The sequence below is a fragment of the Mytilus californianus genome, unplaced genomic scaffold (assembly GCF_021869535.1).
Source record: "Mytilus californianus isolate M0D057914Y unplaced genomic scaffold, xbMytCali1.0.p SCAF_7, whole genome shotgun sequence".
Lineage (NCBI taxonomy): Eukaryota > Metazoa > Mollusca > Bivalvia > Mytilida > Mytilidae > Mytilus > Mytilus californianus.
This window is the reverse complement of record NW_026262723.1, coordinates 27984970-28002004: the sequence shown is the minus strand read 5'-3', so window position 1 is coordinate 28002004 and position 17035 is coordinate 27984970. Positions and strand designations below refer to the sequence as shown.

At 32.2% G+C, this 17035-nt stretch overlaps 1 long non-coding RNA gene across 1 annotated transcript; it reads left to right on the top strand.

Annotated features, from left to right (window-relative positions):
- Positions 1 to 2593: 2593 nt before the first annotated feature.
- Positions 2594 to 9151, top strand: LOC127709688 (uncharacterized). Its single transcript, XR_007985712.1, has 2 exons — positions 2594 to 2624; positions 7898 to 9151. It is a non-coding gene; the product is annotated as an uncharacterized LOC127709688 (long non-coding RNA).
- The last annotated feature ends 7884 nt before the right edge of the window (positions 9152 to 17035 follow it).

Sequence of the window (17035 nt, the reverse complement as noted above, 5' to 3'; positions counted from 1 at the left end):
CCTCTCCATTGTAATGGATCGAGGTGCATATTATCAAGATATGAAAGTGTTTAAATATGGATCATATATTTGTACATGTAATAATATTAATTGTATCACTAAACTATTGTACCTTAACAATACATTACAAGGACAGCATAATGTTTTACCATCCTGCAGAAATAGGTACATGTACCTTAGATAGCTCTCTGTAGTAGCGAGCATATTTTGACCCTGCTTTCTAATTTATGTGCTGTTTGAAAGTTTTGTTTTTGTTAAAGTGAGTGGTCATCATGTTGGTGTATTTACTGTGCATTTCTTTATTATGTGTTTTAGCTTAACGGTGATCGGTCTATATTCGCTAAGGGGATATTCGTGCGCACGTACAAGTCAGAAGTCAGGCTTTCTTAACCATGTGTTATTTGTATGTCTGTGTTTATTGTAGGAGCAGTCGGGTGATGGTGGTTGATGTGGTTTGTTTTGCTGTGTAGTGTTTATGGCGATTAATGTAATTCCTTTATATGTATTATTACATCTTAACGCATTCTTCAAACCAATTCTAGTCCACCATTACCCTAAATTAACGCGACAGTATTTACCGATGTTGAAATCTCATACACCGATTAAGAAGAGATAAATCAAGGTAACAAACAAAAAACTGAGCTTCAAAAGGAGTAAGGGAAGTTTTATAATTTTTCCTACTATCTTTAATTTACTCAACATCAGTGTGTTGATCGTGCATTACAAATTACTGAAATCTTTTGGACATAACAATAGGTTTTGATCTGATTGCCGTATATATACGGAAAGTATATCATAGTAAAAGTCAGTAAAACTTACATTATATTTATAGAAAATTTGATTTTTAAAATGTTGATTTTAATGCAAACCTGGAATCCAAGAAAACCATCAATACGAGATATTTAGTTTTATTCTATAGAAACTAAATAGGAGAAACCCTTTTTTAAATATCTTTAGCAATAGCATGTTTAGACTGTGGAAGAAATACTGGTCCTATATAAATATTTGATATGGAGATTACTTTAAATCCCGAATAACAGTCGTGACGTCTTTGTCTTACAAAAAAATTCTGCAATTAAGAGAAATCTAGGAAATAAAATATAAACAAAATTGAAAAAAAAACAGTCCTCCAAAATATTGCATACACATGATTACATCTCAGTCAGGATTCTTCTTTGTCAAAATTATCTCCCCATTACGCCACTTAATTTTTAAAATCGTAAATATGGAAGCCATTGTAGTGATGACATGCTGTCAATTTAGCTCTATAAAACCGATAAATTTATCCACATAGTATCATTACGATCCTTATATGCCAGTTGTATTTTTAAAGACAAATGTATCTACTAGCTATTGAGCATCATTTAATGTACTTTTATGCATTTGATCAACTTAAAACTATTGTCTGATCGGTTGTCAGGGGGAATTTTCGAAAGTTCAAAAATATTTAAAAAAAAATATAATTACATATTTCGAGGCAGGGCAAACTAAAAATTTCCAGAGGTTGAAGACTTATTACCCTAGATAATACGCACAAAAAAATAAAGTTTTTTTTAAGTTATGCATTTTCAAGATCCACCAGAAAAGTTTGTCGTCAAGTACTTTTAGTAAATAATTTGTTATTCGAACACGCCTACTCTGTTGTTATGACTCATTAGAAAGGTATTTCACTTGACCCAAATATTTCATCTTTTAGAATTGTAAATTTTTAATGTATTTGTATCAACCTACAGCCTAAATATATAAAAATAATAGAATCTGAAGCGGGATGATGTATCAAATATTTTTCTTTTATACGTTTTCAAGACAGTATAGTCAACTCAAACACGCCTAAACCTAAAAAGGTGAACTCTACTTTCTCTTTTCAAGAAATTATTGCCTACTTTGGGGATTTTTTCCCCAAAAAAACTGTCACCGGAGGCAGAGATGCAAATTGATGCTTTAAGAAAATAAATCTATAATCATTCTTTGGAAATTTTTTAGGCGGAATTTATGCTTGTGTACAAAAAAGATCCACGAAAATTTGCACCTACCATAATCGACTGTTTTTTTGAAAATTTGTCTATAATTTAAAAGTTTACAAATATCTCGAAGCTCAATTCAATAATTTAAGTAAAAACACATACATAAGATGCATAAAATGCTAAATTAGACACTCATTAAACTTTTAAAGCCCATAGAAACCGATGTAAATAATTCAAATTTGCTAACTTTGCCTTTTTAACTTTCTCTAACAAAGAGTTCCATTTCTTTTGTTTAAATTCAACTGGGTTTCCGCCTGTATAAAATAAAACGACAAACGAGAAACACTTATGAACCACATCAACCAATGACAAGCAATGAACATCAGGTGCCTGACTTAGGACAGGTGCAAACAAATGCAGTTTTAAAACAGGTAAAAATAATTATGTTGAATTTAATTCTTTGGAAAAATTATTCAATAATAAACTGTCATGCAATGTAAAAATACATTGAAAAGTAAGCCTACAATGATCGTCAGATAGGACACAAAATATCAAAATAAGCTTAGTCATGTGACCCATTAATTTTCCTTTGCTTTTTGTGAATAGAAATGATCGACGTCATAGACACAGGAAGGCTTGACACCATTGCACGTATTTAAGGTAAGTTCGATAATTTTATTCTGTTATGTTTATTTCTTAATTTTCATATTGAATAAACATCATATTCAAATATTAGATTCAAAATTATAGCATTATATGGTTCAGATCCTGAGATAGTTCCAATAAATTCTAAGAAGAGGTGTAGAAGAAAAGGCAATACCAAATTTCATGTTTGCCTTTGGGACACACATGAAATAATTGGTTTGCTTTGAGACACGCACAAAATAATTGGTTTGTTTTTGGACACGCACACAATAATTCGGATTAAAAGCGAAGTCGGGTATGTACATTAACATTATATGTTAAAGATTATAATAAAAATTATGAAAAATTTACATTATATTCTAATTTGGGGGTTAGAATAGCCAATGTATAAGTGCATGCATACTGTAATCTGCATATAAGACACAGTCAATGCTTTGCCAAAGTTAATTAAAATATATCATTTGTACAAAGTTTTGTGCAAACTAAATATATCAGGTTGTAAAATTTCAAAAGTGTGATGAAAAGACGAACTTGAGTGGGGTTGGTGTTGCTCAATTTTAAGATTTGTGTGTAGTGATTTCTTGACTGCTTTTAGTCTTCTTGCGGTTTTAATCCATGCTCTTATCCCGTTTTGTTTTACTAATGATTTGTGAGTCCCTATATGTATCTTTTCCGTCTTTTCTATTATCTAAACAACAATATATTTGCACAGCAGTTTTCATAGTGTTTCTTACGGACAGCTCATTTAGTCTTTGTCTCTCTTCCCACCACATTTTCAATAGAACCGTACATAACGTTATTGTCCTGACACATTATAATCTACCGTGAAATCTGTTTTATATCTGTTAACCACAATTTATTAGCTCATTACAAAATGCTTATACTTTGTGATAACTGTCCAACAGGGTATCAAAGTGTCATCGAAGTAGCATTCTGGGTAAAAGGTCGAAACCTCCCCCCCCCCCCTTCCCCCCCCTCCCCCCCAAAAAAAAAAATCTTTTCACATGCTTTGAGAATGTTGTGTTTTTGCTTTTAAACCATTTCTGGTGTCGAACATAGTGTGGATTACCTGATCACATTATATTATTTCAAAGCTGGATTGAAACTTGTTAATTGCTTTTTGGTCATTTCTAGATTAAACACTACTTACATAATAATGTTGTGTTTAACATTGACTATGCGAAAAAAGTAGCCAGGGTGAGAGACAATAGTGCACGACCCTGGCTACTATTTTCCATAGTCAATGTTAAACACAACATTAATATCATTATTATACTGACTGTTTACTATTTCAAATAGTGCTAATTATGTATTTCTATGTAAAAAAAAAATGCTTTATAGTATGAAAAGAAGCCTTTTATGTAACTCTGCATATATATATGGTGGCTTAAAGAAAGTTGATTTTATCTACTTGACTGTTAGAAAGAGTTACAAATAAATATATTAAAAAGTATGTGTTTTGAGGTGAAATGATTGATTTTAACTCTTTCTGAATATAAATCATTATTGACTAGTTAAACAAGTAGAATTCTGCTTAAGCTGATGCTAAAGGTTGTCTTAGACTTGTTATGAGGTACCTTTATTTTGCTCATTGTTGAAGGCATGAAGTCATGTTGACTTCAAGATGAAGAAGTACCAAACAAGGCATCGTGTCATATCTTTGATTGCCCGGTATTGTTTTGGATTTTGTCTAAACAAGGTTTATCCCATACCCCTTCCATTTCATTTTCATTAACATTTTCCATAGTACTCAATAACTTACAAAAAAACAGTGATGTGGTCAGAACTATTTTTCTGTAACAAATGAAACTATACAAAAATAGAGCAATTTTACTATAGAAGGACATTCTTACAGGAAGTATAATAATAAATGTTTCAGTGGTGCGTTATTGATTGTCAATCTGATTGCCCCACCTATTCCTTCCTTTAACAAGTGTATAAATCAACATTAACCAATATCAACAACAACAAAAAACATTTGCAACACGTAAACTGTATAGTAAAATGGCATAATATCATGTGGATAAGTTGACTGTCAATTTTCCTCTTATTACTCCATTCTTTGAATGCTACGTAGTACTGACTAGGGTCTCGTTCCTCAGTAAAAATTATGTAAGGATCTTAATTAATAACAGTATGAGAAGTACACCTACTGTAACTCCATTGAAGTGTCTTGTTTATGATTCATGAGAGCATCTAAACCGAAACTGCTGTTCATTAAGTACTATGTTTCATTTGTTGAGCACTCGTTCAACAACTGTTTTCTAACCAAGCACATGAGGTTTTTGACGATGCCATTTCTATACGAAGACCAAAAAGCTATTCTTTGTTCCGCTAGATATATGTTTGCTCAATTGGACTGTTCCGATTTTGCACGAGCAAACAACGATTGATCACAAATGATAAATGTAACATGTCTCTGAAAAAATCAATACCTTGCTGAATTGATTTCATGGACTTTCGAATCGTTGTGACATATTGGTCAATGAGGACTGATACATAATGGCGCATAACCAGTTGTCTAGGCTCTACATGCTGTCCAGACATATCTAATGTTTCCATTATCATCTGCTTCAAGCCATCTGTCTGTGTTATCATTTTCTTAACTTATTTATACGACGTAGAGATGCACAATTGAATATTTAAAACCAAGTTGACATAGAAATAAGAAGATGTGGTATGAGTGCCAATGAGAGAACTCTCTACCCAAGTCACAATGTGCATATATGCATTTCTTGTTAGACAATATTCAGAGTGCATGTCCATAAAACTGTTATCATTATATGAAAAGCATGTGTATATTTGGTTAGTCTTAATCTATAGTAAAATACTTAATTTTATAGAAAAATGGTAACTTCATCAAAAATGACAAACGTAAACTGTACATTTTGTCATTTGTACCTCATTTACTGGTCCGAGCATCCAAATGAAGGCCTATATACATTAAGAGTTGAATTTACTTCAGTTGCATATAATGTTAGAGACGAATAAAGAGAAATAAAACAGAAATGGATAGCGTTGTTTTTGCGTCAATGGAAGAACTCGCCTGCATCTGAATATTTGACCTAACGATTATCAACTAATATTTTTAATGACTGTTGAACATATTTTAGCCAACATCATGTCTTTTTAAACTACCTGCATGTGCATGTTTTTCTATCGTAGTCTTGCTAATAGATTGTTGATGTTGCTTGTTGAATTGCAACACCAAAATAAACACTAAAAAGAAGAAGCAAGCACCTGCCTTTTTCATTGCCTGATAAGCTTGAGATTACTGCAATTTTTAGATCATTACTATCTCATATTCGAGTTGATCGCAGGAAAAACTGTTCGGATCGAGAAGAATATATTCAAGTTAAGTCTAGCTTAAATATTGGAATAACACAAGTGCGTTTACGTGATCCCTCGTTGTAGACAACTGTTCCACAAGAAAGGTACAATAGTAACGATTTTCTAATGTTCCCTGACAAATCTTGATACATGTATTGTGGCCTACACTTGGTATTTTAGTGCTCTTAAGTTTATGCCAAAACAAAACACTTTGTAACCATCTATAAGGGAATTTTGTTGATTTTGATATCTTATCGCGGCCATCTAATCTTGGAACAGGCCCACATATTAAAATTTCAAGTTGGGTTGATAGCTTATATTGTTCGAAGCACACATCACTACTAACATCGCAAATGTAAACTAGTATTAGGGATATTTGTTGAGTTTGATATTTTGTGGCGGCCATCTTGGAAAAAGCCGCTATATTGAATTTTCAAGATGGATTCAAAGCGTATATTTTTCGATACATCCAGCACTTCTACATGTTCTACCATGACAAATTTGACCTTAGATTTGACTTTATATAAGTGATATATATATATGTTGATTTTGATATTTTATGGTGGTCATTTTGGAAATACCAAGGTGGGTCCATATCTAATGTTGTTTGAAATACCAGGGCTACTGCCTTGCCAAATTTGGTGCTTTTATCATCAAACACGCATTTTTTTCATCGATCTGCAGTACTAGTAAAGGTAAACCACAAATTCTCCGAAGTTCAAATTTTCTGTAGTATTGTATGCAAACTTTGACAAAACCACGAAATTAAACAATTACAAAAAAAATCAGTTTTATATTCATCCCTGAAAATTGGATTGAACGAAACATATAGTTCCATACCATTTAGAGGTTGTTACGTGAAAAGAGTTACCGACTGTAATTGGCCCACTTTTTGCTCGTTTCATCGCCATTCTTACAGTTATTCAAAATATATGCTATAGTTCTATATCTAGTTTTTTCTACCATCTTACCCCAAAGACTTTACTCGCGTCTGGCGTACAACATTTAATCCTGGTATCTTTCTATATCTACATATCTTTTTTTATATAAATTGGTTCTTTTGAGAGTATGTTCAGGTATTCATAAAACTTCTGAAAACAAAATATTCTTCAAAATCAAGTTTTCCTGTAAAATATTTGGATTGATTTTAGTAAAATCAGGAAATCCTTAAAATTTGAGATGTTTTATGAAACCAAAATAAGTCTCTATATAAAGGTACCAATGAAGCTGGTGTGTTACTTTCAAGAAAAATATACGAAACCTTCTTATAAGTTGCAGGCTATAGGGTTTCACTTCAAATGGAAATTGGACTTTATCTATACATATACCATGAGTACAGACAGCTTCAATAACTACTTGAGAATAATTGAATGCATCCTGGAAACAAAATATGAAGATATGACAGATAAAATAAATGCATTCAGGTTATAATGAAAACTGAGTGCTTAAATCTATATTGCGATTGGTTTGTGCAATTTGTATTAGACATCAGGTTTGTAGAAACTTGGATTTGCAAAAGGGTTATGAAAAAATGATGTACACTCCCAAGTAATAAATAAAATGTATTTACTGTGCGTATTGCTGTGTGTTTGTTTTTTCTACATTGGCTAAAGGTATAGGGAGAGGGTTGAGATCTTACTAAACATGTTAAACCACGCCGCATTTTTGCGCCTGTCCCAAGTCAGGAGCCTCTGGCCTTTGTTAGCCTAGTATGTTTTTTTTTTTTTTATTTAATTTCATTTAGGAACTAAAATTAAAAAAAAAAATCTGAATGCATTTATTTTATCTATCATATCTTCATATTTTGTTTCCTGGATGCCTTCAAATATTCTCAAGTCGTTATTGAAGCTGTCTGTACTCATGGTATATGTTCGCTGTGTTGAAGACTCATTGGTGGCCTTCGGCTGTTTTCTGCTCTTTAGACTTAAATAAACAAATATCTTTTGAACTTCTTTCAGATGGCAGAAGGAGGGTTTTCGATTCTCAACCTACCAATTGACCAATTCATACAATGCATCCACTGTTATATGCTTTTCGAAAAAGATAATGTTTATTATTGGCCATTATTATCTATAGAAGATTATCTTAATGGGATAAGCTATACAGCAGCAGGATGTGAATATCTTGATGAATACTACTTTGACACGGCCAATGTTCCATGTGGCATAAGTTGTCCACATTGCGGTAAAGATTTTGAAACCGTTGCACAGGTTACTGCACGTCCAGTATGGAATGATGATGAAATGTTGGAAGGAAGAGTGCCTGATATCTGTGGTTTTGATAATGTAATAATATTAAAAGTCTCTATGTCGTTAGAGAAAACAACGACAATTTCAAGAGTGCTTCAAATGTGATAAGAACTTTGAAATCCCTGAAGATGTTGAATTGAACATTCAACATGACCTTGATAGTGTCGTAGTGCCTGGTTCAATTACATTGAAAATTATCGCAAAGACAAAAATGAATAAAGGATTTTGCTACCTTGGATTAGACGAAAGAACTGGTCGTATCTTTAGGCCTATCTTTAACACCGGCAACCAGAAATGTAACTGGCCTACGAATGAACAATTAGAGTTTGGTATGTTGTATATATTTAGCGTAATAGCTCATCCGGACCAAAAGAAGAACTTAACGCCATTTCCGCACCGTAATGAAGACATGATTGTAGATGGATTCTCTATTTTGGAAACACCAGTCACCTGTGTATATTCTGTATACCCATCCTTTTTAGAAATGGCCAAGTCTGATGTAAACGAAGTGTTTAATGATATACGAGACAGACGCTTCGTCGACGAACAAACAGAATGCAGTTCAGCGGGTATAATAAGGTCCGAAGCATTGATTAGATTCAATGAAAAAAAGGCGAAAAACTATTGTCATATCAGATGTCCATCTGGTGAGTACGCCTTTCCCATCACTACATTACAGTTTGATCATATCGGTAAAGAATACACGGATGCAGTAATAATTCTTGGATTAGGTCGTCCTTATAAAGGCACGGGAAAACCATTTATACCAGCAAGGTGTTATATACTTGCTGTTGGGATATATTTACCAAATGTACAAATGGCTCTTCCTCCAAATCATTGAATAGTACTTTATGGCTTTTATTAAAAAATATAAACTTCCTATTGTAATATATATATATATATACTATACATACCAGATCGCTATGACTGAAGAGACCAAAAAACTTTGATTTATTGTCATAACCTGATGTTTGGTCCTTAATATACATTAAACCATTGTGGTGACGTCAGCCTATTCATTTACCGTGGATTCTTTTTCTAGAATCAACGCTTCCTAAATCTGCCGCTGAAATTGACTCACCAAATTATATTCAATTGTTTCCTTTGTGTGCCTAATTTCATTAAGTTTGAATTGGCTAATTTACTGATTTCTGTTCACTAAAGGAATTAATTTAAAAACTTACCTTTAATTTTTGTAATTTTTATATGCCTTCACTGGGAATCGAACCCTTCCTTGAAATCTGTTATGTGTGACTGACATCAACACACCGACGAAACCTCTCGGCTACCAATGGGTTACACTATAGATGTTGATTATATATATTTAAATGAACATCTGATATACATCGGTTCATCGGACACACAGGGCTTGTACCTTTATATAGACATAATAGGCAGTCGTATAGTATGAGTTGGTAGCCGCGAGGTTAGCAGGGTTAAAATCAATGAGTTAAAGATCGGGATTTGTCGGTTTAGGTTCGAATCCCTGTATTCTCTCTGTTGTTCCAATTCTTAAGTTATCCTGTTTTTTTTCTAATTTTGCAAGTTATAGTGGATATTTTTGTAATAATAGCGAGTTTTACCGGTTTTTTTTTATTATCATTGGCTATTTCACATGTTTGAAACAAAAATGATTACATTCTATTTGTCAATTTTTGTTTTATAAATATAGTATGATTTCATCTGTTTTACTACATAATTTTACAAAGGTTTGTTCGCAAATTCCTATGCGAGAAAATCGTGATGTGCCTAGAGGACTAGAAAAATTTCGATAACATACTTATTATATATACTTTATATATGCTTTTTGGTCGGGTTGTTGTCTCTTGGACACGTTCCCCATTTCCATTTTCAATTTTATTAGAAATAATTTCGAATATGTCTTATTTTGTATAAACAGATGATATCCATATGCCTGGTAATATAAAGATCTTTAAAGGTAGAAGTGTTATATTTGTATTTGTTAACCAATTAATTGTGATCTGAGATTTATCAATGCATCGTTGGACACGATAACATGGTTATTTAAACTCACTTACAATACCTTCTAATTAAGAAAAGGCTTTAATTTTGAAAAGAAATTAACACAATAGTTTAAGTTATAGATACAATGGATAAGCGTAGATTCATGAAAAACAAACCATTCGCCCTCCGGGCTCATGGTTTCTTTTTCAAGAATCCACGCTTATCCATTGTACCTATATAACATAATACATATTGAATGGCCTTACACGTTGATTTATTTTTCAATGTGAGATAACAGGTTTATATACCAATCAAAGAATTGAAATACTTTTTGGTATGTTAATACAACAAATTACAATGTGATGCTTTAGATGCTGATGCTTTGAGTGTTGATACAAAACTTGTGTAGTTAAGCATACACGCAGATCTAATTGTGCTGCGTCAGATTATATTGCTGTCAAGATTTATATCTTTGATTAAGGAATTACTTTAATATTTTTTTCTGTCTATTAAGAAATAAACAAATTTGGTGCATTTACTGTCGTCTGATTGGTTAAAAGTTTTACTTTTATTTCAAATGTTGTAATTTTTTATGGCGACACGCCCACTTTTACCGGAACTACTTTTTTATTTTTCATACGCCAACATGTGTGTACGTTGTTATTGTTAATATAAATAATATAAACAGTTCTTTGAGCCTTATTTTTGATAGAAATTTATTTATAATGAATGGCAATAATTAATTTTGAATTTATTGAACCATAAAATTAATTTTTGACTCTTCACATTGAATAATCCGCGAAGAATTCGCAATAAATTCATAATAAATTAAAGAACCTTAGTGAGCGCGCTCACATACCCCACGTCCCCACATTGTCATTGGAGAAATAAAATATGTGGAAAAAAAATTGAATCATAATTTCCTGTCAATATGCACATCTACATAGTCTGTCCTTATTATCTACAAAGTTTCATGAAATTATGTTGTGTGGTTTCAGAGGAGTTGCGATGACAAACTGTTGCAGAAGTACATTGAAGCAAATAAGTTCAAAGGGGCGAAACTCCTAAAAAAATTGAATCATAATTTCCTGTCGATATGCACATCTACATAGTATGTCCTTATTATCTACAAAGTTTCCTGAAATTCTGTTGTGTGGTTTCAGAGGAGTTGCGATGACAAACTGTTGCAGTAGTACATTGAAGCAAATAAGTTCAAAGGGGCGTAACTCCTAGACAAAAAATTGAACCGTAATTTCCTGTCGATATGCACATCTACATAGTATGTCCTTATTATCTAAAAAGGTTTCATGAAATTCTGTTGTGTGGTATCAGAGGAGTTGCGATGACAAACTGTTGCAGTAGTACATTAAAGTAAATAAGTTCAAAGGGGCGTAACTCCTAGAAAAATTGAATTGCAATTTCCTGTCGATATGCACATCTACATAGTATGTCCTTATTATCTAAAAAGGTTTCGTGAAATTCTGTTGTGTGGTTTGAGAGGAGTTGCGATGACAAGAAACAGGACTGACGGACTGATGGACAGACGGACGGACGGACGGACGGACGGACGGACAGACGGACGGACGGGTAAAAAAACATTATACCCTCCGCAACCCGTTGCGTGGGGTATAATAATAGCCATTCATTAAATAACATAAAAAATGTGGTACACAGTGATGATATCTAGCGCGCGTGGCGGGTTATTTAACAGTGATCACCATATTTTTAATGTTTTTTCGAATAGACAGAAAAAAAATATTACAATATTCCCTATAATTTAATTCTAAAATCCGTTTTTAAGGAGTAAATCATGAAAAAAGAACGTTGAAGTTGTCACGGGCACATGACAAAACGATGTCTATGAGCTAATAAACAAAATTCTCTCAGCCAATCAGAAGACGTGTTATATCCAAAATTAAATTATTCTTTTATACAATTTTGTTATAGCAATGCTAGTTTTAAACACCCAGAGGCCAATACAATAAAGGTTGCAAGGACAGTGACACAATTAACTTAATTTTTCCTGTACCATTTTTCATCTCTTTCATTTATTTATTATAATTATGTTATATTGGTCCCTTGTTTCTCCAACCTACTAAATACATCAGGTGTTGTATGTTTATACATTGATAGTATTGCTGGTATTGGCAATTTTACAACACAAATAATTCATTTTCTCCATCTGTTTATAGCAACTAGAAAGTGGAGTAGACTGTTTTGTTATTACATTTGTCACTTATTTTATGCCTTTGCTATATTTTGAAGACAAATAAAGGGTTCTCTGTTATGGTACATCTAACCATATATTTAGATTTTGGATTTTGGACAATAAAGGGTAAATGTCCAATTCAAATTTTTTGAAAGTTCTTAGACTAAATTCATTCTGTGTCAAAAACCTGTAATGTGTCAAATATCTAATCACAATCCAAATTTAGAGCAGAAATGATCTGTCGATACTTGCTCCAACTGTTCAGTGTACGACCTCTACGCCCTGTTGTGCAGCATTTTATTATATAATTTGTAGTGTCACTGTGAATTGCTATATAATTGCACTAATGTCTTAGTTTATAAAAACATTAGTAGTTACAATATATGAATCTTGCCTTTGCGTTGTCAGTTTATTTTGGTTCACGAGTTTGAATGTACGACCCTTTGGTATCTTTCGCCTCTCTTTTGAGACTTAATAATGTTATGTTATGTTGCCATATGTATATTTTCAATCTTATACTGAAAGTCAAGAGGAGATTTGTTTATAACATGGTATATTGTGAACTGGGTAGAACACCTATGTGTGTAGAAAGAAAATATAGAATCATGGTAAAATATTGGATAAACTTATTATGTACTGATAATTGCATATGAAAAAATCGTTATAATGAAATATTTAGTAGCTGTAAGATTAAAGATATTTTGGGTAAATATAGCTTCAACTAAGTATGGTTAAGTCAAAAGGTAGATAATGTAGATTTTTCAGAGATAATTAAAAAAAAGAGAAATGAATGGTTGATACATTTATATGCGAAGCAAATGCTTTCTTTCAAGTCTCAAATAAATGTCAATTATATAAATATGTTTTCTGTACACATACTTTACAATTTTAGTTACACAAACAAGTGAATTATTTTTAAAAACCTTATATTTGTAAGTGATACCGTATTTGCGCACATAACTTGAATATAAAGACGGGAAGACATTATGATTTTTTAGAGGAAAGATAGATTATGTACTTATTGTAATACAAAATCAATTTCAAGACGATTTGTATTTTTTATAAGATGGGTTTAATGTAGTTAAACATTTGAGTATATGTCTGTTTAAGTGATATGGTGCAGGTATAATTAATTTGTCAAACATTGTATATATCCTATAAGCTGTACTTGCTTTTGGAATAAAGTATATTTATCATAATTAATCGCATGATGTACGTTTGCACTCTTATTTCAGCCCTTCGTTTTCATAAATGCTTTTTGTAGTTTACTTTAGAATGAAATGGACTTGCTCATATTTTACTTACCACATTTTTGCGCCTGTCCTAAGTTGGAAGCCTCTGGCCTTTGTTAATCTTGTATGTATTTTAATTTTAGTTCATTTATATGTTTTGGAGTTTAGTATAACACCCATTTTCACTGAACTAGTACACATTTTTATTTAGGGGCCAGCTGAGGCCAACCACCGGGTGCGGGATTTTCTCGCTGCGTTGAAGACCCATTGATGGCCTTCGGCTGTTGTTGTCTCTTTAATATATTCCCCATTTCCATTCTCAATTTTACTCATACATTCACACTAAAGTACACATTTTGTTTGTATCAATTATGTATCCACTATTCCTCCTGGACTCCTTATTAAAATTTATTGGAATTTACACACTTACAGCTTAACCGTACAATGTTACTGTGTACTTCCTTTTTATTAAGGGTGCGACGTTTATGTCGCGGAAGCGACACATTTAGCTATGATCCTACGTTTCGTTGTCGTCGACCTCTTCTGCATGGTCAATATTTCCTTTAATTCACATCAATATATAAATAGCCATTAAAAAAGAAGTCTGAACAAATACGTTTCTTTTTGCTTTAGAGAGTTGCAACAGATTTTGTTTGGGAGAGCCTGGGAACAGTATATCTAACTGTCAATATATATATGTTCCTTGGAGAGCGTTCTAAATATTTTAAATGCTGTATCATTAGTCTGTTAACACTGCGTCTGTGAGTTCGAACCCCGCATGTGATATATGTATTGTGACAGATATTTGACATAAATTTTGGATATAGATGACGTTACAATTATTCCTTAAATTTTATGTTTATCACGTTTTATACCATTTGTTCTCCGGTTAAGTAAAGTTTATTTATCATCACCATTGTTAAAGTGACCTCTCTCTCTCTATTATATACGGGACATTAATTTTACTTATAAAACATGTTGATCCTATTTCAGACAATAACCATATTTGATAACTTCTAATTTTATGCTGACAAAGAAAGTGATGTTGGCATACCATCAAATAAATGATTGCTATATAAGTAATAATTCTGCTTTGAGACGTCAAAGTTTGAATTTTGAAACTTATAGGTAAGTCATGATTTTAAAATTATAAAGATTTAAAGTAAAATATTTTATATAAAATTATTGTTTAACTGTTCTATACTTTGAGAGGTGTAGGATGTTTCAAATGTGTCGGATAAGTACTCTAATAAACTATTGAACTTATCTGTTCTATAAAACTTCGGCTGATGCCAGACTGACCTCCAGTTGTATGTCTGGCAGAGTTTAACATAAGGTCTTAGAAGTAAGACAGCGATCAACCTGCGTCAGCAACTTTATTTATAACTCATAAAGCATAAATTCTTTTGTTTGTTGCAATCAGTTAAGGGTTACTAGGACATTCAGAAATTAGTATATAAACTGATCAAGCCGCTATAATATTAATAGCGAGTTTCTTGATATTATAGGTGAGTCTCTTGATTTTAAAAATAATTTAGATTTTAAATTATTTTTCTTTTAATTTTATCTTAGAAAAAGAATAAATAAAGTTTATAAGTAACTAATATTTTAATTCAAAGGTTGAATTTAATAGTAATTATTATTGTTATTATTTGATATTTAATTTGAATTGTTTGTAGTATTTTATTATTGTTTTCAATTTATTTTGACATTCAAACTTTGTACTATGAAATTATATTGTAATTATTTCTTTATTAAATTAATAGCGAGTTTCTTGATATACTAGTTTGGTTTTCTTTCCTGTTGTTTTTCCCGGCCTGCCTCTACATCGGCAACAACGCCCGGCCTGCCTCTATATCGGCAACAACGCCCGGCCTGCCTTTACATCGGCAGCAATACCATACACCATCAAAGGCATTGTTCTAAGCTAGTTTCACCCGAACATGTAAAAATCAGAACCAGCTCTCACAGATGTAGTTCGTCTGTTGAAAGTCTGAGGGAAAAGAACAGTAAGCAGTCCATGCTACATTACGCAGATATCAACCAACTTCTTATTACCATAAATGGTGGTTATTCATTTGATACAATATATGCGCTCGACTCCAATCTTAATTTTCAAGGATTGTCTGTTTTAAATTTCCTGTCGAAGGTCGGTGGTTCTCTCTTGGCACTCCCCACCAATCAAAACTGACCGCCGCGAAATAACCAAGAGTGTTGAAAGTGGCGTAAAACAATAATTAATTGGTTCGGTCTATTAAGGGTTTTTCAGACATGAATAACTTAGTCAAACCTTCATAGAATTTTATGAAATTTTGGCGGAAGCATTATAATGACTAACTGACAGTATCCAGGGCAAAATCATTATTTCCATTTTTAAGGTTTTTTACTGATAATGAACTTGGGTTTTTGCAGTTTTCATTAAGATGCAGTCTGAGTTAAAATTTTCCAGACATTGAATTTGTCAATCCTTCATGGAATTTTCGTTAGTTTAACAAACGTTGCTTTATGATCAAAGCACAGTCAGTATCAATTCATTTTTCCGTATTTTTTCAATAGTATGATTTTTTTCAGTTGTTTTAGTCAGGTGCTAACGTTTAAATTATTTAGACATTATTACTTTGTCAAACCTTCATATAATTTTATGAAACTTTGACAAATCAAGAGGCTTTTTTTTTAATTTTTAAATGGCTGAGGTCAAAATTTGAAAATATATGTTTTTTTCTTAATATTTTGTATTTTACTGGTGGATAGACTTTGTTTTTTTGGAATTAACACTTTCATACCGTATTGGATTATTTTTTTTATAAACTTTATAAATGTTTATGGATTGTTATCAAACTTTGGCAGAAGCATATTTTAAAGACCAAGAAATAGAATCAGAAGAATATTTTGATTTTTTAAAATGTTTCTGTATTTTATTGATACCTTGCACAGTTAATAATGAGCAGCAATCGAAGGCCAGACAAAGGGGTTCCGCTGAAACCTTTATTATTTTCCTTCTAACATTTTTAGTGTGAAATTCCGTTACCAAAGAATGGACATTGCCATTTTCAGACTTTCTTACAAACTTAATATGTAATGGTATTGCGCATCTCCTTTTTTGTTTTTAACCGATATTTTTTTTTTTGTTTCCTGTACCAAAACATTGACACTGCCATTGTTTTATTTAGAGGATACACATTTTGTATCCGCAACGCTTCCTAAACCCCTTATCGCATTGTATTAAAACTTTCTCAACATCAAGCAAGGTAATGCTTTTGTGCACCTTCTATTATTTATTTTTTTCGTGTTTTCCCTCAACTTAGCATCGATTTTGTCATTGCTTTATTTTGGGTGTACCAATTATGTACCCAAAAGTCGTCCTAAATCTCATATTTGATTTATCAGAATGATTTTCGTGGTTTCCTTCAACAAAGCAGGCGTAATAAGTACAAATTTACA